Genomic DNA, 7,952 nt, shown 5'->3' with positions numbered 1-7,952 from the left:
TCTAAAGCTTATTGTTTACTACAGGAAGACACGGGAAAGTTAGTTTTTCTCACGTATGACACATCCCACTAGCAACTTTCTATCGAGGGCGGCTAAGACCCTTCCTAGTCCACCAACCTTCTTTTATCCAACCAGAAGCAATGTCCACTGCCCTCACTTTCCCAACCAAAATTGTCATCAACAAATCCGATGGTCCCTTGCGTTAGACACACCCATCACCGGCTTTCCTCCGACACAGTATCGCCACTTTGAGTTACTTATTCTTCATCGCTAGAACAGTCAACATGTTATTACCGGGTTTCTATCTTTAATTCAATCATTCACTTACTTGTACATACGCATCAGTGTAATTACCTTCTTTACAAAGTTGTTGGAGTAAACATTAATTTAGACCTGTTAATTCAGTGTAACCTCAATTGAACCACCCCTATTATCGTAACAGAAATCAGGGGATCGGTCAGTTGGTGGCGGCGATTATTTAATCGTAACGGGAATTTACGACTCTAGGTGACGTGCTATCTCGCGATAGCGTCTCTCCGCGAACGGTCGAAACACCACCAATAGCTTCCTTCTTATTTCCTGTTGGAATCCTAATCTTTTTCAGACTTGTCTCGCAAGTTTTCCCGTTACTGTCTTGAAAATATTCGCCATTACGGCTTCGTTGTTGTTGTTAAAAACTTCTTTATTGTTTACTATATCGTCAAATTTTTTAATAAAGTCTTCGGGTTCAAATTCCTCCGTAGAAAATTTAAAATAATTAAATTTTCAACTGCTTATCCTCGTTTTGAATTTGTGTAAAATATAGTAATGGTCAAAGGTTGAATAATTTCTTAAGACTTTATTATTTTCGTGTATATTAGTCGTATGATTATCTGCACTGATTACATCCGAGCAACTAATTCTCCCGTTCCTAATGTATGTGTATTTTTGTCTCAGTCTAATTGCAAACAGACCATGCTTGCATAACACTTCCATTAATGTTATGCCCCTCTTGTCTGTCTTATTTCCTCCACAAGCCATCGTTTTTGCATTAAAATCTCCCGCCGTAATGATTTTATGATGTTCCCTACTGTCTTTCCTCAGATTATTTATTAACGTATTTATTAAACTCATTTCTGTTGATTTTGAGCGAGCAATTCTCACTTATGGGGAAGCAATTGTTAATTACCAGGCCCACTATTCCACTCTTATTAATTAATGTATCTTCGTTAGGAAACCTGCCATTGAACAGCGGAATCCAAATGGAGGCGTCATTTTTTGCATCGTTAAAGCAGTACGCTTACTGCCTATACGATTCTGAGATGACAACCGCATCTACTCGGTACTCGCAAGCGTATTGGTACATTAAGTCTTGTGCCAGTTTGCACCTATTCAGGTTAGTCTGCAAGATCTTAATTTTAACCCTGCTTCGCACTCTATCTGTACGTAGGGCACGGCAATGAGCCTGTTACATGCCTTGTGTTGTTTAGTTTACGGGTGCTACACATCGCGCAGCACGGCTCGTTGTTGCAGTTTGACATATTGTGGTCTTTACCTCCACATCTTCTGCATATTTCCTTGCCAGGTTTGATCGCTTTACACTGACTCGTTGAATGCCCTATTAGATGACATCTATAGCATTTCTCAATCCTATTAAGAATTCTTGCCGTGGCTATGATCGGAGCCGTTCTTATATTTAAATTAGAATTATCTTTGGGAAAATATGCAGCTGGCACCACTACTATCACCTGCTGCGTGCCCACCGGAGTTACATCCGGTGACTCTGCGCGTAACCCGGAATCCATCCCTTGGTCGAGGCGACCACTAGCTGTGCAAATATAATTAGTCGGACCGCAATAACCCTAAGGAACTGTAATAAAACTAAACATTTCTATTTTACCGTTAGGGCCTTCAAAATAAAAATATACAATTAATCGTATTAAATATCGTATTAAAATATATTCAAGTCGAGACGTTCGTTATGGTTATTGCTCCATCAGTGAAGTAACGTGAGTTTTCCCATTTTTCGCGGGATTTCTACCCGCAAGTGACCAGTGATGGGACGAGCAACATCCAGCAACAGGTTTTCTCTGCGTCAGCATCGTCGCCGAATTTCGCTGGTTTTCCATCTTTAGATCAGTCAACATCCCTTGACTGGTTTTTTATACGTTAACCAGACAATGTCTTGGATTGGTTTATCAGCCTTAGATCAGTCACCTGTTTAACTTATATCTATACACACCGAGCGTAACTGTCTATGTCCACGAACTTGTTGAATAAGGTGTATATCGCGATCTGTTACTTCAGTGTTATAATCAGTTCAACCACCTCTATTATCCTAAACGAAATATCGGATCGATTATTTCGTGGCGCCGATTATCTAATCGTAACGGGAATTTACGATTCCCGTTAGCGCGCTTCCTCGCGATCGCGTCTCTCCGCGAACGATCGAACATTGTTAGAAAAGAAAAAAAAAAACAAACTAGAAGTAAATACGGAAAATATATTCTATGCATGTTTTAGGTAAATTCTGAAATTATGAAGTGATATGATAACGTTTAAGTATGGTTAAATTTGTGTAAAAGCTTGAAATCGGTCAATTTAACAAATACTGGTAGGTTTAGTGTTAAATGTGACAAAGAGTCTTTCTTTTACAATTTCTAACAATGAATGATTATGGTGATTATACAGATTATTTATGTATGATAACATTGAGCATGAAGCTGTATATGTTATATATTTATCATTTAACATGTATTATTCTGATGTAATAATCCGATAAAGGAGTGTGAGTACGTGAGACTACATTTCAACCAATTTATTTATCAACCAATATTTCGCGATTAATACTTTTACAAATTTAGAAATGTAAATAGAATTGATACGTTCTTCGTATTTATTGAACATAATTGTAAATACTTTTAACTGACACGGTTAATTCGGACGAATAATTTCGGCCCGAAACAATGCAGAAGAAAATTGTGTTCAAGAACATATAAGGGAGATATAGATATAGTGATATATAGTATGATGTAGGCAGAATATAGACAGATATGGGCGTTGAGATAAGAAGAATGTTATATACATTTTTCAAAATAAAATTACATTTTTCGATGCATTGATTGATGTAGTTCCTTACAAAGAAATATTAGCCCTACTACTTTCTTTTAAGCAGATATAAATATTTTAGAGACATATGTTAACGAGTACCTGTATCAACATTTCGGTTAATGTTGTAGTCCAACGCTACTGCTTATTTAATAGCGTATATTCAGTAAATCGTAAATCTACGAAATAATAGTTATTAGTTTCTTTTGACTTTTACTTTCTTTAACGTACTTCAAAGTCATATACATCGTCGAGGTCGCCATTCTTAATAATTACATTTAGTGAATTACTTACAATTACATGTTCCTTTTTGTTTAATAAGACAAATTACAAAGAATGCGAGAAAGAAGGAAGAGAAAAAGAAGCCCATTTGTGTGAATGTATATGTTTCTATATCATATAATTTTATCAATATAAATTTAGTTCCAATTCAAGTTTTGCACTGATTAGTCGCGTATCTACCGGCTTTGGTAGGTACTCGCACTGATAAATATTCGCTGATATACAGAATGGGATACATAAATCTGAGCATCTAAATAACTTCGTTATTAATATTATGAAAAAAACTACGCAGGTGTAGGGTAATAATTAATCAAATTATTACAAAGTGTCGATCTCAAAACAGGAGATAGAGCTCTTTATTTCCACACACTTATTCAATGATTAATAATATCATGTATCGTGTATGTATCGATGTATTATGTTTGGAGTGACTGGATATTACCCTGGCGGTGGCTCCTGATGAGCAGCTATGATTAACTATCTTATCGGAGTCAAATTTACCCTGCGCCACAGGGCAAGGTTATACTATTTGGTAGATAATATGTTTTCGAAAAGACATTTTTTAAATATTATTTTAAAGTCATCATCATTTATTTGTGCGACAATATACTTGTTTAATACATTCATCGATCCATCTCTATATACCCAATAAACATTTAATTTAACAATTACTTAAACTCTAATTTGCCAAATTCAAAGTATAAAGTTCAAAGAGAACGTACATACAAGAATAACATTGCGCGTCTTTCCTTGTCTTCCATACATAGTAGAATCTTAATTATTGGAACTAATAATGATATATATGTTGAATTATAGAAAACAGCTTTTTCTGTACATCAAACTAAATGCTACAAGGAAACAATTGAACGCTACATAAAATCATACGGGTTCCACAATTACTTATCGCTAAATCATATTATATTTCTTAACACATTTTTTAATACACGCGTTTTAATAGAAGCAATTCCACCGAGTTACTTTCATTTTGTGTTTCAAGCCATGTTAGCTCCTTTTTGAGAGCTTCGCACGAGAAGGTCTATCAGTTCTTCCTCCGTGCCGCCAACAGTTATTGGCATCGTTGTTTTCAGTAATTCTATTCGGTACTTTCGCTTGAAACATGATATTATACCACGATTCATTGGTTGACGGAGTGGTGATACGTTAACTGGAAGAGACATAACTGTAACGGAACGATCTAAATCGTGAAGATCATCGAGATTGTGAAGTGACAAAGCATTATCGAGTAACAACAAATGTTGCTCTGTGGGAGCGTTCTCCCGTTGTCTTGCTTTGACTAATTCTAAGAAAAGATTTTCGTACCAGTCTTTGAAAATGGTACTGGAGCTCTAGAAATTAATATGAAGTTAATGGGATCTCCTAGTTTTAGAGCCTGCCGCACTTGGTTACTAGGCTTTAAAGAACGATACAGTATTATTAATGCGGATGTCACGGAAACTGTTCCAGCCAAAACTGAAACCGTTGCAGCGCGAGTCTTTAAAGCTGATTTTATCAGATTTCTGCTTGAACGTCAGATCACATTGCGGAACGTTTACAATGTCGTTTACACAACAATAATGTGGAAAATAGTACCAGAAAGAACTTGTATTATGGACCATGCGAAATCGACAAAAACCTGGAAATGTGCGAAGATTACGTTACTGCAGTTTTTTGTGCAAATGCTACCGGATGTCGCAAGTTACCGGTACTGCTAATCGGTACCGAACCGGTTGTTCATGCTTTATACAATTACGATACAGAAGCCTTCTCAACTATCTACAAATCAAAAGAAAATGCTTGCATGGACAGTACCATTTTCAAAGACTGGTACGAAAATCTTTTCTTAGAATTAGTCAAAGCAAGACAACGGGAGAACGCTCCCACAGAGCAACATTTGTTGTTACTCGATAATGCTTTGTCACTTCACAATCTCGATGATCTTCACGATTTAGATCGTTCCGTTACAGTTATGTCTCTTCCAGTTAACGTATCACCACTCCGTCAACCAATGAATCGTGGTATAATATCATGTTTCAAGCGAAAGTACCGAATAGAATTACTGAAAACAACGATGCCAATAACTGTTGGCGGCACGGAGGAAGAACTGATAGACCTTCTCGTGCGAAGCTCTCAAAAAGGAGCTAACATGGCTTGAAACACAAAATGAAAGTAACTCGGTGGAATTGCTTCTATTAAAACGCGTGTATTAAAAAATGTGTTAAGAAATATAATATGATTTAGCGATAAGTAATTGTGGAACCCGTATGATTTTATGTAGCGTTCAATTGTTTCCTTGTAGCATTTAGTTTGATGTACAGAAAAAGCTGTTTTCTATAATTCAACATATATATCATTATTAGTTCCAATAATTAAGATTCTACTATGTATGGAAGACAAGGAAAGACGCGCAATGTTATTCTTGTATGTACGTTCTCTTTGAACTTTATACTTTGAATTTGGCAAATTAGAGTTTAAGTAATTGTTAAATTAAATGTTTATTGGGTATATAGAGATGGATCGATGAATGTATTAAACAAGTATATTGTCGCACAAATAAATGATGATGACTTTAAAATAATATTTAAAAAATGTCTTTTCGAAAACATATTATCTACCAAATAGTATAACCTTGCCCTGTGGCGCAGGGTAAATTTGACTCCGATAAGATAGTTAATCATAGCTGCTCATCAGGAGCCACCGCCAGGGTAATATCCAGTCACTCCAAACATAATACATCGATACATACACGATACATGATATTATTAATCATTGAATAAGTGTGTGGAAATAAAGAGCTCTATCTCCTGTTTTGAGATCGACACTTTGTAATAATTTGATTAATTATTACCCTACACCTGCGTAGTTTTTTTCATAATATTAATAACGAAGTTATTTAGATGCTCAGATTTATGTATCCCATTCTGTATATCAGCGAATATTTATCAGTGCGAGTACCTACCAAAGCCGGTAGATACGCGACTAATCAGTGCAAAACTTGAATTGGAACTAAATTTATATTGATAAAATTATATGATATAGAAACATATACATTCACACAAATGGGCTTCTTTTTCTCTTCCTTCTTTCTCGCATTCTTTGTAATTTGTCTTATTAAACAAAAAGGAACATGTAATTGTAAGTAATTCACTAAATGTAATTATTAAGAATGGCGACCTCGACGATGTATATGACTTTGAAGTACGTTAAAGAAAGTAAAAGTCAAAAGAAACTAATAACTATTATTTCGTAGATTTACGATTTACTGAATATACGCTATTAAATAAGCAGTAGCGTTGGACTACAACATTAACCGAAATGTTGATACAGGTACTCGTTAACATATGTCTCTAAAATATTTATATCTGCTTAAAAGAAAGTAGTAGGGCTAATATTTCTTTGTAAGGAACTACATCAATCAATGCATCGAAAAATGTAATTTTATTTTGAAAAATGTATATAACATTCTTCTTATCTCAACGCCCATATCTGTCTATATTCTGCCTACATCATACTATATATCACTATATCTATATCTCCCTTATATGTTCTTGAACACAATTTTCTTCTGCATTGTTTCGGGCCGAAATTATTCGTCCGAATTAACCGTGTCAGTTAAAAGTATTTACAATTATGTTCAATAAATACGAAGAACGTATCAATTCTATTTACATTTCTAAATTTGTAAAAGTATTAATCGCGAAATATTGGTTGATAAATAAATTGGTTGAAATGTAGTCTCACGTACTCACACTCCTTTATCGGATTATTACATCAGAATAATACATGTTAAATGATAAATATATAACATATACAGCTTCATGCTCAATGTTATCATACATAAATAATCTGTATAATCACCATAATCATTCATTGTTAGAAATTGTAAAAGAAAGACTCTTTGTCACATTTAACACTAAACCTACCAGTATTTGTTAAATTGACCGATTTCAAGCTTTTACACAAATTTAACCATACTTAAACGTTATCATATCACTTCATAATTTCAGAATTTACCTAAAACATGCATAGAATATATTTTCCGTATTTACTTCTAGTTTGTTTTTTTTTTTCTTTTCTAACAATGTTCGATCGTTCGCGGAGAGACGCGATCGCGAGGAAGCGCGCTAACGGGAATCGTAAATTCCCGTTACGATTAGATAATCGGCGCCACGAAATAATCGATCCGATATTTCGTTTAGGATAATAGAGGTGGTTGAACTGATTATAACACTGAAGTAACAGATCGCGATATACACCTTATTCAACAAGTTCGTGGACATAGACAGTTACGCTCGGTGTGTATAGATATAAGTTAAACAGGTGACTGATCTAAGGCTGATAAACCAATCCAAGACATTGTCTGGTTAACGTATAAAAAACCAGTCAAGGGATGTTGACTGATCTAAAGATGGAAAACCAGCGAAATTCGGCGACGATGCTGACGCAGAGAAAACCTGTTGCTGGATGTTGCTCGTCCCATCACTGGTCACTTGCGGGTAGAAATCCCGCGAAAAATGGGAAAACTCACGTTACTTCACTGATGGAGCAATAACCATAACGAACGTCTCGACTTGAATATATTTTAA

General features: G+C 35.2%; 1 pseudogene; it reads left to right on the top strand.

Annotated features, from left to right (window-relative positions):
• The first annotated feature begins 1,145 nt into the window (after positions 1-1,145).
• Positions 1,146-5,521, top strand: LOC117240121 (annotated as a pseudogene).
• Positions 5,522-7,952: the final 2,431 nt, after the last annotated feature.

Source organism: Bombus vosnesenskii, unplaced genomic scaffold (assembly GCF_011952255.1).
Source record: "Bombus vosnesenskii isolate JDL3184/JDL3185 unplaced genomic scaffold, Bvos_JDL3184-5_v1.1 scf7180000014564, whole genome shotgun sequence".
NCBI classification, from domain to species: Eukaryota; Metazoa; Arthropoda; class Insecta; order Hymenoptera; family Apidae; genus Bombus; species Bombus vosnesenskii.
The sequence above is the reverse complement of the archived record's forward strand: the minus strand, read 5'-3'. Positions and strand labels throughout refer to the sequence as shown.